Raw genomic sequence first — 14942 nt, forward strand, 5'->3', positions numbered from 1 at the left:
GGCTTCCAGCAGGGAAATGACATCAGGACCTGGGAGGACCCCAGAGCCACACACCTCTAACAGTCAGAGACCAAAAGCAAAAGACACACAACTGCTCTGCCAGACACTGCAGGACTCTGGGGTCACTTGGGGTCCAGCTGTGGGAGATTAGTTCTGGCCCCAGCACCTCCCACCCCCATCGGGAGCACCTCTGTCCTAGCCCAGTCCCATGGGGCAGGAGTTACCTACCACTGCCTTAAGCTGCGTGATCTCCTCTTGCAGCTGGCCCAGCTTCCAAGTCAGCTCCTTGTGTCTGAGCTGCTCTGAGCTCAGGGTGGTCACTATATTGGTGTTCTCTTCTCTCTACAGAGAATGGAAATCAGTGCCACCAGCACAGGCTGACCCGAGACCCCACCTAGGTGTCTTCAGTGCAAGGCAGGATGGATAATCATCCCCTCTCTGCAGGAGAAGCCCCACAGGGTTCTGACTCACAGGACACTTTCACGATTGAGGAGGACTGTGGCCCAATGTGTTGCAGGGGGGAAGGAGCCAGAGGGTTAGTGTGCTGCTCTGCCTGGAAGGTCTTGGTGGTGAGGAGCCTGGTGAGCAGTGAACACGCACCAGCCTCTGGAAGCTGTCCTGCATCTGGGCCGGCTGCTCCTTAAGCACATGGTTCTGTAATCCTAAAGCATCAGTCATCTTCTGCTGCTCCTCCATGTTGTGCATGATGTTCTTGTGCTCTTCCACCTGCACAGAGCACAGCTCTTCCCTGGTGCCAACCTGCAGATGGTGCTCCTCCTGCTCCCTCATTTTGTTCCACAGAGCCAGGTGTTCTTCCTTTAGCTGCCCCAAGGTGCCCTCCAGCTCCTTCTTCACCTTCTGCAGCTCCAACAGGAGCTGCTGATGTTCCAGGCATGACCCTGCTTGGGGCTGCAGGGCTGGGGCACAAGTGACAAAGGAGGTAGTGGTAACGGCCAAGGTCTCTGAGCCCTGAACAAGCTCTCAGTGCTCAGTCCCCACTCCAGGCTCCTTGCTTGGGCCTTGGCTTCCTCATGACTGATTCCTCATACCCACATCATGGCCAGGCCTGAAGCCATGTTCTTGTATGGATCCTGGGTGGGGGTTGGCAGGGGTACAATACCCTCTCTGCAAATGGGGACACTGAGGCTCAGAGATAGGCCTAAATTGCCAGCTCCTGGCACAGATGCCCTTCCCTTTACCACTGTGCCCTTGAGTCCACCCTTGTCTCCTAGGGCACTGTAAGCCCCACCCACAGCCTGGTTACCCCGCTCTCCCCAGATCACCCTTGTCCCCACTCACCCCCATGTTTTTCCAGTTCACTCAGCTGGACAGGAGGCTTCTCCTCCCTCCTATCCCGCTCCTCCTTTACCTCATGCACCTGCCCAAGGCACAGGGGACAGTAGATGAAGGGAGGGACTAGTGACCTCAGACCCTTCTATCACCCTAGTATCTGTCCCTCTTTCCCTTCTCTGGCCCCAAGCTGCAGTGCTCTCTTTGAAACTCTTCCACTAAGCTATAACAGGCCCAGCCCTAAATGCAGAATTCTTAGCACCTGACATTAGTCTCCTCTGCACTCTGACCCTCTACTGCCATTGCAGCCCCATCCTTAGTTGCCTGGCAGCCATGACACAGCTTCATGTGGGTGACACCCTCCACCACTGGCTGTCTTAGGTTTTATGCACTTTAAAAACTTACTCTTTTATCCACCGGAAAGCAATCATGCTTCTTCTGTTTTTTGAATTCTCTTAATTGTGGAAAGAAGAGCAATGACACTCATGAAAACAATAAGCCACTTTGTTCACATCCTCCTATAGAACACTCTTATGCACACCATCTGCTTAATGCTGCCAACAGCCCTACAACACACTGTGATGGTCAGTCAGTCAGTAAACACACAAGTTAACATGGCTGAACAGCAGGAAGAAAGAAATGAAAGAAAAGAGAAAGAGAAACTTGTCACTGTGGTGTAGGCCTGTAATCCCAAATACTGGTGACATTGCAATAGCAGGATGAGAATGAGGGAAACCTGAGGGGATAAAAGTAGTAAAACACTTCTTCAAATAGAAATAATAAACACTAAAAAGGGCTGAGCATGGAACCCTGTGCTCCCTGGACTTAATCCCTAGATGTAATGGGGGAAAACAGTAACAGGCTGGAGTGCCGCAAGTATTAGAGAGCTTTCTGTACTTTTGAAGGCGGTGGGTCTAATCATCATTACCACACACAGGAGAGTCAAAGATAAAGGGGACAATTAGAAAACATTTTGAGTCCCTCTATAGAATGAACTCCTGGGGAAAAAGCTCACACAAATCTGATCTACTCTGGTCACCCAGAGACTGTCAAACTTTTGAGGTCCCTGATGAAAATTTTATGTTGTCAGTGTCTAAGTTAAGGAGCCCAGTGGCCAAAACCTCTATATCCATTCCCATATTCACATGCCCTTCCAGGGAGAAATCTGTGTCTTCACCACAGAAACCAGAAGGGGGCTAAGCTGCTTTAGGGATCCAAGTGGGAAGATTAAGGGCCAGGTGAGGGTTAGTGATGAGGGCATCCAATGGAAAGGGTCTTAAGTGCACTCTACTCCTCCCTCTCTGCCCCAGAATCTGTCTGTGCCCCCACCCTCCTCTGTGTTCAGACAGCAGAAGGGGAAGAGGTTCTCCAATGTACGGCTCAGGGAGGCAAAATGTGTGAGGGTGGGTAGGAGGCAAGAGCCAAGCCCCAGGTGAGGCCTAAAGGAGTGTCCCCCTAGAGGTGGACGCATTTGGGCTGTGAGGAGAGGATCTGTAACAGGCCTTGAAGGGGGCACTGGAGTGCTGAGGGTCCCTCCACATTTGCTCCCAAGGGGGTACAGACTCTGCCAAGAAGTTGCTAGCTGGGGGCTTGCTCTGGGTCCAGAAACTGAGACCCTGTTCAGTTTACTTTTTTTTTTTTTTGGCCACAGCCAATTTCTTTTTGTTTGTTTGTTTGTTGTTGTTGTTTTGTTTTTGTTTTTGTTTTTGGTATTTTTTCTTTTTATCAGTACCGGGGGATTGAACTCACGACTGCCTGCTTGCAAGGCAGGTGCTTATGCTGCTGACCTAAACCCCCAGCCCCCACAGCCAATTTCTGCCTTCGAATTTCTTCCGGAATAGGAAGACCGGGACAGGGAAAGGGGTGGGGCCACTTCATGACAGTCGCTTCCTTCACAGGGACTCTCAAGAGGCCTCCTCCAGTGGGTCGGGGATGGGTGGAGTGGCATTAAAGCTGCAGACTACTGCTGTTCCAGGCCACCCCAGGGAGCTATGACAGGAGGACCTGGGAGGAAGGGAAACTAAGCTAACAGAAATAAAATAGTAAAAGCACAGAGAAAGATGTGAGGGCATCTACTAAGGAAAATCTCACAACACAGCTCCTTTGAAATCACCTAAGTGCCAAGCATGATGGTGTACACATGTAACCCCCAATACTCCAGAGACTGAGGCAGGAGGATCGCCCTGAGTTTGAGGGCAGCCTGGAATCCATAGTAAGTTCAAGAGCCTGAACTGCCTATCAAGACCTTATTGCAAAAATTAAAATAGTCACACAAAACAGACTTTGAGGGAAACAATATTTACTCTCAAAAGGGGCCACACACTTGGTTAAAATATGAACTTCATCAGGCACTTAGGATAAATCTGCATTTCCGACCTGTGTCACTTGATGGATTCTTCTCACCTGCCAAATCTAGAGTGTGCTAGGACTTGGATCCTAGATATTCCCTATGATGATCTCTTACCTCTTAGTTATCACTTTCAGTTCTGTGGCATCAAATGCCAGCTACACAGCAACTCCGAAAGTTGTGTCTTAACCAACAGCCTATTGCAAAATCGAGCTCAGGAAAGCAACAGTCCCTGTGACATTTCCTTTTGCATAGATAATATTATCTCCAGCATTCTAGATCCTGAATTAAGCCTTTAGTGTCACTCCTAGAACATATTCTCCTCACAGGCTTTAGCATCTCAGGTGAAGGTTTCACCTTTCCAGTTCTTAGCCATAAAACCATGGAGGCATCTTGGATGGCCACTTCCTCTCTTAGCACATATCCTAGCAGCCAGTCTAGTAACCTTTCTCTTTCTTTATCATGATGTTGAGGATTAAACATGGGGCTTTTGCACTGAGCTGCCAAGTGCCTGGATCTTTCTTTCTGTGGGTTTGTATCTTGCTTCTTGATATTCTATCTTTGACAGAAAGGCAAAATTTGATTGTCTCCAGCTCTATTGTCCCCACTCTGCTCCACGCTACTCTTACCTGTCCCCTGGGTTGTAGTATTTTCCCTCTCTCCCTGATACCCCTGCTTCTGCCTTGGAGCTCTGTGTTTGCTCAGATTCATATCCTCCAAAAAGCTGATGCTAAATGTGAACAAAAGTACATGTAATTGATTGTAGATACTTTGTTAGAGACAGTGACAAGAGAATTGGAGAGATGGGCATAGCCACCAGACTGTGACGCACGGTCGGATTTCACATGAAGGGGAGAAGGCAGGTTAGGTGAAATGATTATAGGCCTTTATATGCTAAAATGTTGAGCAAGGCTCATGGAGGGAAGTTTTTATGGGATTACAAAGAGGGAGCACAGAGTAGAGTCCTTGGCTGTCTTTGATTGGTTCTTACCATATATATCACAGTGGTCAGCCATTTCTAGGAGACAGGAGCAACCAGAAATGCAACAGTCTCCCTTGTCTTTCAGTTACCTCGTGTCTCTAACACAGCAAGGCCTGGCATTATCCCTATGAGCCTCCCTCATAGCCTACGCCATTTAGCACCAGGAAGAATGTTCCCTTTTCAGTCAGCCCTGCTGTATGCTGAGAATCCTTGCAGACCATGAAGTTCCTGAATCTACTGCTTTGCCTGTTCCCCTTCAGCATGACATTAACATCATGAAGTGAGCACTGCTGGGAGAACATAAATTCTTGCAGAGTTTTCTACTAAAAAAAAAAAGTCTCAACAGGGCAGGCAGCATGAAAGGGGTTTGGAAAATTTAACCCTCGGCTCTGTGCTCATAGTTAGGTACAAAGTACCCTAACCTGTAATCTCTAAAGATCTTCAGCATGCCTGGGCCAAAGGCTCCTAATCAAGTTCTAGGTGCAAATTCACAATCACCATCAGAGATACTAAAATGATTTGCAAATTGCTATGGAAGAAGAAATACTCACGGTACAAATAATGCATCCAGAGCAGTGATCAGTACATGATGTAGACTTATATGGAGTCATTAATATGCTGCCAAAAAAGTAGTTCACAAACTCCAAATCCTGATACAGTAAAAACAAATGCCTTTGTTCCCAGTCTTCCTAGGATCTGAAAAACAGATCAAAAAAATTTTTAAAAAACTCACTCTTTTCCTGTCTTTGAACGAACAGAAAAACACATTCATCTCAGCTGAGCTGAATCTGAAATTTCCAAGAGGAAACTCCCTGCTCTGAAGATGAAGGAGAACACAGGAGGTGGTAGAAAATACGTTTGACCCTCCCAGGCAGGATCACATTTCACATGGAATATCACAGAGCACAAAAAAAGACAGGTATTCCTTCTTAATTGTCAACATAGCACTAAAGTTTTGCCCTGAGTAACCAGAGAAGGTTCCTATATTTTACCCAAGTGACCATACAAACCCTCTTTCACTACAGTCCTTGAAGTATCCACAGTGAGACACTTGCCATTGGTGGTTGTCATTCCAGCAACAATAAATAGATGGTGCTCCAGAGATGAAGAACTGATCAAAGAAAGAATCCACTCAGAGCTGACTTTTGCCTCTGATCCTTATACAATTTGCAAGTCCCTTCACTGTCTTGTCAATACCATCCAACTAAATAGTCCACACTCAGGACCAGAAAAGGACTGACTAGGTGTCATCTCTGGGTGCAGATCCAGATGTTCCCAGACTAAGGGTGGGAAAATAAAGAAAAGAGATGAAAGCAGAGGTCAAGTGGAGCCCTCTCTCCTAATGGGAGGAAAGGAACTCCTCTACCACCATAGTGGCATTTATTGATACATTTAGCAAGATAAAGTCACATGGCACATCCTTGCCTATAAATGCATTGTTTGGATAGCCTTGCACTTTGATGTACTCTGAGCTGGGGCAGCTTGTTTGTCAGGGGCACACATTGACCTCTTACTGCCCCACACAAGTGGTCGGTCTCCAGCTTCAGCTGCTTCCTCCACACAGGTATCCCAAAGAGAGGGATAAAGGTAATTGACAACACCTGACATTTGAGATAGGGGACTCATTACTGATACAAGGAAAGGTGCCCATAGTTAGCAATCAATTCCAATCACAGGGGGAAACCTCACTGTAATGGAAATAAAAGGGACTATCTATTACCATCCCAAGGCACAGTACTGTCAATCCAATGAGAATCAGGGCCACCCAGAAGATAAGAGCTTCCTGTGAGTCCTTTTTTTTTTTTTTTTAAATCGGTACCAGGGATCGAACTCATGACTGCCTGCTTGCTAGGCAGGTGCTCATGCTGCCGAGCTAAATCCCTAGCCCCAATAGAATTGTCTTTTTTTTTTTTAATTGGTACCATGGATTGAACTCATGACCGCCTGCTTGCAAGGCAGGCGTTTATGCCACTGAGCTGAATCCCCAGCTCCTTTCCTGTGAGTTCTTATTGTTTCTCTGAGGAAACAAATTTCCCAACCTCATAATGCATTTTTAACACACTTTCAAAACTTCAAATAGGTCTTCCGGGAGAACATGGCAGACAGATAGCAGCAGCTATGGAGGCTCTCTGAAAGACCCAGCTTAGAATTCAGGAATGGTGCGGAGTAAGGAATCATAAGCAAGTGGAGATATGCCCTGCTGACCCAAGAACGAACTAGGCTGAAAGAAACCAACTGGGAATGCAATCCTGGTGCTATAACAGGAACAGAAAAGCCACAGTGTGGAAGCTGGAGCCCGCGCCATTGGAAGCCACAATTTGGGTTTCCCACCGCCGCCGCTGAGTCTACATCGGCTGGCAGGGAGAGAGATGCACAGATGCTCTGAGAACGGGAATCGGTGAATGGAGTTGAAAGCAGGACGGCGGGGAGCTGTGAATTGACTTGTGGTGAGTGAGAGAAACTGGGACTCTTCCACGGTTTAGGAGACTCCAACAGAGGACATTCTGGGACCGGGCAGACTTGTGGGAACAGGGCGCTGCAGTGACTTCAGCCATGTATCACCCTCTCAAGCGGGATTGGTGAGCAGTGCCTAGCCTATGTGAGCTGCTGGCTGAGACCCAGTAGGCTAGCACAACCCAGATGCCAGCACCTGAAGGTGACCTGGAGGGGCGGGCCCCTGCATAGGCTGCCTGGTCTGCAACTTCCTGGTGCGCTGCAGTGGGTGGGAACACCTAGCCGGTGCTATTCAATCAGACTGTGGCTAAAAGGGAAGGAAGCTGGGCCTCCTATATAGGCTTGCATATATAAGGAACAAAGAATATGGGAAGAGGCAGCAAAAAGAAAGGCTTCTCGGCCCCCAATCCTGAGAAAGAGGCAACAGCAGACACAGGACCAATAGATATCAAGCGCTATCTCCAGAGCCTCATAGACAAGTTCAGGAATGAAGTTATTAATGACCTGAAGCTAGACATAAGCCGAATAGTTAGAGAAATGCTAAGCACCACCCAAGAAAAAACAGATGGTGGAATGGAAGAACAGAAAAAAAAGGGGAGAATTGTTTGATGGAGAAAATAGAGAAAGCATAGAATACATGAAGCAGGTTCGAAGAGATTACCAGGAAACTAAAAACTCTATCAAAAACTGGCATAACAGCTTGAAAGAAACTAAGGACAGATTATCTGAACTGAAGGGCAGATTTGTAATATGGGAGAATGAAATGAAAAACTTCTTAAGAATAACAAAGAAATAAACAGCTATAATAAAAAGACTAGAAGATGATAAGAGGATCCATAACTTAAGAATTAAGAATATAAAAGAAGAAGTAGGGACACAAACAAATGAAATACAAAAGCTACTCACAGAAATAATCCAGGAGAATTTTCCTAATTTAGCAAAAAGTAAAGATACTCAGTTGTATGAAGCATACAGGACCCCAGCCACCTACAACCCAAACAGAACAACACCCAGGCATATAATAATTAAAATTCCAGAAATCCAATATAAGAACAGCATATTAAAAGCCGTCAGAGACAAGAAACAGATCACTTACAAGGGAACACCCATCAGAATTACAGCAGATTTCTCAGCACAAACTATCAAATCACAAAGAGCGTGGGGGGAAAGAATTCAAGCTTTGAAAGATAATAATCTCCAGCCAAGATTGACATATCCTGCACAACTATCTCTGGAAGTTGATGGAAAAACAAGGTGCTTCCAGGATAAAGAGGAACTAGGGGAATATGAACCACCAATTCAACTCTGCAGAGAATACTGCAAGACATTCTAAAAAAGAAAAATACGAAGAATCCAAAAATAGTGGCAGAGAGGCCACAATGAATGGAGCAGAAAACAAAATGAAGAAGACAAACTGACAACTAATGACAGAAAAAGAGCTCAACAGAAATGAGGCAGAGAAGATTGGATGATAGGAACAGCTATTTTGGAGAAAATGATGTCTTAATAGGTAATACTGATTTAGTATCGTCTTGTTTTGAAGTCTCATCAAGCTTTTGTTCTTCTGTCTCCATTGGTCTAAACAGGTTGTATCTTATTGGATTTTATTATGTATGATAGTATAAGCAAAACCTTTTATAGACAAGGAGATTATACAGAAACCATTGTTCATTTTCTGTTAGTTGATTCTAAATACCCTGTAATACTGTCATTCTCTTAAATGGTTTTACATTGTTTTGATATATTTGATGCTACAGTATACGAAGTTATACTCAAAGATTTCAAGGAAAGAGACAATATGGTAACTACTTTTATGTTTGGATTATCTTGTGGTGAAACACTATTTTGCTTAAATGGTTATGTTTTGATCTGCACTGTTTTGCTGTTATGCCCTCTTTTATCTCAATCTCCACTTTATTATTTACTTTTTTATTTTTATCCTTTTAATTAAGGGAAAAATAAATTAAAAATAGCAGGATATATTATAGTAACCCACTTTGACTTTCCATTATCTTGATTTAAAGCCCTGTATTGCTCTCACCATCTTGTTTTGACTGATGTTCCTCTATTCTGTTTTGCTTGATAGTACCAGGTTCGAAAGTTTAGGCAACAGCTGTGAAGATAGTGGGATTCATTATGATGCCCATTCTGGTTGACTATTATCTACTTTTGAAGACCTATAATGTCTCCAATGTTTTGGTTTTGTCGGTTTTGTTCTTTACTGTTTTGTTCAATTTTATTATAACTGATGATATAGGCAATTCTATTAGAGATAGAGGGAGGCATTATGGTAACCATTGTTAATCACCTTGTATTATGCTTTTACATTATCTATTATGTCCACCCTTTTGATTTGACTGACTCTGTTCTGTTATGTCACATTTGGTTCTACTCTCTTCCAAAAAAGTAATAAGAACTGTGGGAGCAACAAAACCCAAAATGTGTAATTGTCATTGTACAAAAGAGAGGAAAAGAAAGTGCTCTAAATGATATAACTGCATGTATATTTAAGTGTATAAGATAGATAATGATATCACTGAGTTTTGTTGGATTATTGAACAGAAGTGTTTGCAGTCTCACTGTTGGAATGTCCACTTTATAAGCTTTAATTTTGTAACTTGAACAATTATTTCTAAGATGACAATATGTAATCCATTAACTAGTGATTTCCTACTGTTTATTTTTTTCTGTAAATCTGTATAACTTGTACCCTTTCTCTGCTTTTTTTCTTTTTCTCCTTAAATAAAATTTAAAAAAAGAAAACTTCAAATAGGGCAGATTCCAAGAATAAGTCTACACATCTAAATGTTCCTTAATCAAAATTCTCTTAACCTAAAACATAAGTCTGTTTCTAGTTTTTAAGGCATGTGTTCTTCTATGCTTTGCTAAATAAAGACAATGCAGCTTCTGCTGATTGTTGATAGCTCCATTCCACTCATCCATTTACTGATGTCCTAAGTTTAATTCAGAACAGAATTGGGAAAATTGGTGACCTGGAGACCCCAGTATACTGGTCACTCTAGTCCTGTGCCCCAAGCCTATGCTAGCACCTTGGCCTCTTCACCCACAGGGCCTGGGGCTGCCCTTTCAAGAAGGGCAACAGAGTCTTCTGCAGCTGTCCTGGGTGCAAGATGTCCTCATTCTCCAGAGAGCTGAAGATGAGTCCTCAGGCTGTGCTGTCCAGTCATTGCTGGAAAGAAGAAGAAAGAGAGCCTTGCTCAGTGTTGGTCCATGTTCAAATGTCCTCCATATTCGGGGTCATCACTTCAACCTAGGGGAGTTGTGGACTATAGGATTGGATCACATTTAACTTCTCCTGGTTTTCTTAGAGCAGGGTGAATTCTTCATTTATTTTCATCCCCACATCTCCCTCAGTGTCACTGCAAATGAAACTCAGATGGTTTCACATTGCCTCACTAAAGTGCATGCATTGTTCCTGATCTTGAAGCAAACAGTCTCCCCTGCATAAGACTGGGCGTGCTCCCCCTAGGGTCCAGAAGAAGAGCACAAGGCTCACATACAGCAAGGTGCCACAAAAGATGTTCTCTATTTTGTGGTTTCCTCCAGCTCATTTTACTTGACCCTCCCCGTAGACCAGGCCCCCACACCCTCCAACTAGTTACCATCCTGGAGACAAAGCAAGGGCTGAGAAGCAGAAGGTTTTTTCCTACCTTTGCATCTTTCCAGGGAGCACGTAGGAGTTAGCATCCTCTTTGATCCATGGACTCTGTTTCCCAGTCTTCTATGTGAGTCACCTTCTCAAATGTCAGTTCTATGACACACACTTTGCCAGAGTCCTTGTTTCCTCTTATTTGTCTCATTCCATTTGCTCAATGAGTATCAGCAAGGCTTAAGCCATGTGCTGTGTCTCTAACATACTAATCTCTCTTCTCTATCATAAGTGGTGGCATAAATTCAGCCTAGGTGTCCACTCAAAAGATCTGTGTAGAGTTATGTAGCCTTGCAGGAGAAATATTTCATTAAATGGAAATCAGATATTTCTTCAGATAGGACTATTTGGTGACAAAGAACTTGAGATGGTCCATGAATGAGAAGAGGATGTGCTGAGCTGTCACAATCACCACTGCAACCATGTGAAGTGCAGAGATAAAGGATTATCTGCGTCGGCACGTTATATACTATGAGCCCATCACACTAACCCATCTGCAAGAAATGCAGGCAGGACAGTGCCATATAGAGTGATACATCCTTCTCTCCTGGAGAAGCACAGTGTCCTGTCATGTGGAGCAAAATGTATGAGCAAGGAGCATGCACTTCCCACTCTCTGGTGTCCCCTTGAGAAGGAGATCCCATGCTGTGCTGGAGGAACTTCTTGGGAAAGGTTCCTGAATGCATTGCAGAGCAGTGATCATTGCTGGAATGAATGTGTATGCAGGTAACTTTGAATGAGGTTTGGGGACAGAGCTGTGTAATGTCTTCTCTAATTTTTTTTTTTTTGTCTTTTTCCTTTTTATTGGTACCGGGGATTGAACTCACGACTGCCTGCTTACAAGGCAGGCACTTATGCAGCTGAGCTAAATCCCCAGCCCCTGTCTTCTCTAATTTTACATTCATGAATTTTCCTCAAATTCTAGGAGGCCACGAGTGGACCATGCCAAAAGCTGAGGCTCATACAATTTGTTCTTGAGTTGTTCCAGTAGAAGAAATTCTATGAGCAGAGTAATCAGCAAGCTGTTGTTTATAGCACTACCTGGATGAGAAGGTAATTACTCTATATGGCATAATGTTTCTCAAAAATTTATCTGGCCTTCTAGTTGTGGGAGCAAGGTTACAAATTCTTGGTGTGATAGAAATCTTACCTGTTCTAGTTGAAAATGATATAAGGCAGCCAGCCCCTGCACAAGCGTATAAAAATTTTCTAACAATCATATTTTGTTTCAAATCTGAAAAAAGAAAAAACTTTTGGAGTGGTCCCAAGGTTAAGAAAGCCAATTCCCTTAGTGTTACTCTATCCAAATTTATTTACATACATTTAGAATATATATTTTATTAAACTTTCTTTGAAATAAATACATATTCACATGTAGTTTTAATAAAAAAATAAAAATTCATTTTCTGTACATTTCTCTAATTTCCTCAATGGCAGCATTTTGCCAAATTATAGCCCAACAATTGCCGAGTTTGGGTTCAAATATGCAATCTTTCCTGCTGAACAACTTTACTTTTGAAAGCCAAAATTAGAAACAATGTAAATGCCCATAAACAAAAATACCCAACACCCTAACTGAAAAAAGAGGTTTATTTTCATTCATGGTATTAGAGGGTTCAACCAACATTTCACTGGTTCTGAGGCAAAAAACACAATGGAAGGGTATGATGGTGAAAACTGTTCAGCTCATGACATCCAGAAAGCAGCAAGACAGAGAAGAAAGGCACAGAGACAAGAGTATAGCATCTTAATGTTTCATTAAGATGTGTTATGGATATGTACCAATTCCTGATGAAAAATGTTATCATTATGTGCTACAAAGATGTACCAATAAAAGTTAAAATTTAACAAATATACCCTTCCAGGTCAGGTCATGACCTTAGTGACCCATCTTTTTTTTTATTTTTTGTCTTTTTCGTTTTTATTGGTACCAGGGATTGAACTCACAACTGCCTGCTTGCAAGGCAGGCGCTTATGCCACTGAGCTAAATCCCCAGCCCCCTAACCAGGTCACACTCCTAACAGCACATTCAGCTATGACTTCACCCATGGATTAATCTACTGATGAATATCACACCCCAATTATAAAATCATCTTTCCAAAACCCCATCTCTAAGCATATGAGATTGTTTGGGGACATTTTAAATCTAAAGCAAAATAGTTCACCCTCAACCCCTAAAAGTCTTATGTCCATCTCATTTTGCAAAACATACTGAGCCCATTTCTAGAAGTCACCAAAGTCTTAACAGTTACATCATTGCTGAAAAGCCCAAGTCCAAAGTTTCCTCTAAGACTCAAGGCAAACTCTTAGCTGAACCTAGGTTCAATCAAAAAGAAAACTAAATACTTTCAGTATGCAATGGTGGGTAAATATCCCCATCACAAAAGAGAAGAATGGGGGCAATCAGCCCAAAAGCAAGAAATCAACCCAAAAGCAAACATTAAATCCTGTAGCTCCATGTCTAACACCTGGGGCAGGTTGAGCTTCAAAGGGCTTGGGCAGGCCTGTATCCATGACCTTGCCTCTTGTGGTCCACACAGCCTCCTCTTAGGCTAATTCCACTCACTGCTTGCAGCTTTTCTCAGCAGAAAACCCATGTTCCTGGCATCTCGGCCCTACTGAGGTCTCCACAGCACTTTCAGTTTCACCCTCACAGATTTACACATCGCTCTCATAGAGGCACACTGCGTGATCTCCTAGATCTTCCTTTGAAATCTGGATCAAAGCCTTCCAGATATTGCAAATCTTGTACTCTGCATACCTATAAAACAAAAGCCATGTAAATGATGCCAAGTTTTACCACAAGCAAAAGCAACAGCCAGGTATCCTAGAACTATGGCTACAGAGGCCTCTGAATGCCTGGTCAGATGAACTTGGGGAAACACTTCTCTACGCATCCCTGAGTGCATGGGCAACCCTGGGGCTACCTTCTCAAAGCAAGGAATTCCTAAGGAATCTATCCTTTTATATACACAATCCTCCTGGAGAGTTCTGGGATTATAAACTTGCACCACCATGCCCAGAGCCTCTTTGGAATGGTGCTAATGTTTTTATCAACCACACTGTCTTTGGCCCAACCTTACATGTCAAACTGCAAAATGTTTAAATCATTATCTCTGCTCTTTGGTCCTTATTCTCACTGTAGATTTAGCCAATAGCAACCAATTATATTTATGCCATACTCCAAACAACCTGTTTCCTTGATATTTCCTATGCCAAATTAATTATCCTCCTACCTTTTAAATTCAGCCTCATTTAATACCTTAGAAAATGGGAAAAATTAAGACAAGTTCTTTGCTGGGATGAAACACATATAGCCTCTCTCTATTTTCCAATAGAGTTCTCATTTCCATCTCAAACCTCATGAGCTTGCCCTTTACTTCTACATTCCTGTCAATATTGTGTTGTTGTTTTGCTTTGTTTTGTTTTGTTTGAGGCTGGATCTCACTATGTAGTTCAGGCTAGTCTTTTGGTTTGTTTTGGTGTAGTTTGGTTTGGTTTGGTTCAGGTTGGTCTTGAACTCACTATTCAGTCCAAGATAGTTTCAAACTCATGATTATCCTCCAGCCTCAGCCTCCTGAGTACTGTGATTACAGGCATGCACCACCATGCCCAGCACATTCTGGTCTTCTGATCACTAAATAAAATTGTCCATCAAGCTCTAGCTACAGTATTTTTGGGATTCTCTAACCCATATCTCCAAAACTTTATACACTTCTCCCATAAACAAGTTCCAAAAGCTTCAGAACCATACAGTCAGGTATAATCTCAATAATGACACTTCTTTTGGCACCAATTTTCCATATTAGTCACATTTCTTTCACTGAGACAAAAGCACTCAACACTCACAATTTAAAGAAGGAGAAGTTTGTTTTGGCTCATAGTTTAAAAGTGTTCAGTCCTTGATTGGCTGGCTCTAAAGCAGAAATAGCAGGCAGAGGAAAACTGCTCAACCTTTGGCAACCATGAACCAGTGATGGGGGGAGAAGGAGCAGCCACAGGCAAAAACACAACCTTCTAGGTCACACCCCACTGATCCTTCTCTTCCAACAAGACACCACCTCCTAATAATGCATTTAGTTGTTAACTTAGTGGATTAACCCATGATGAGTATAGCACCCCCATGACCAGTCATCTTCCAAACCCCACTTCTGAACATATTGGCATTCTTTGGGGATACTTTTTTTTTGTCTTTTTG

This window comes from Cavia porcellus, unplaced genomic scaffold (genome assembly GCF_034190915.1).
Source record: "Cavia porcellus strain 051 isolate PalLab524CR breed Dunkin Hartley unplaced genomic scaffold, mCavPor4.1 scaffold_27, whole genome shotgun sequence".
Lineage (NCBI taxonomy): Eukaryota > Metazoa > Chordata > Mammalia > Rodentia > Caviidae > Cavia > Cavia porcellus.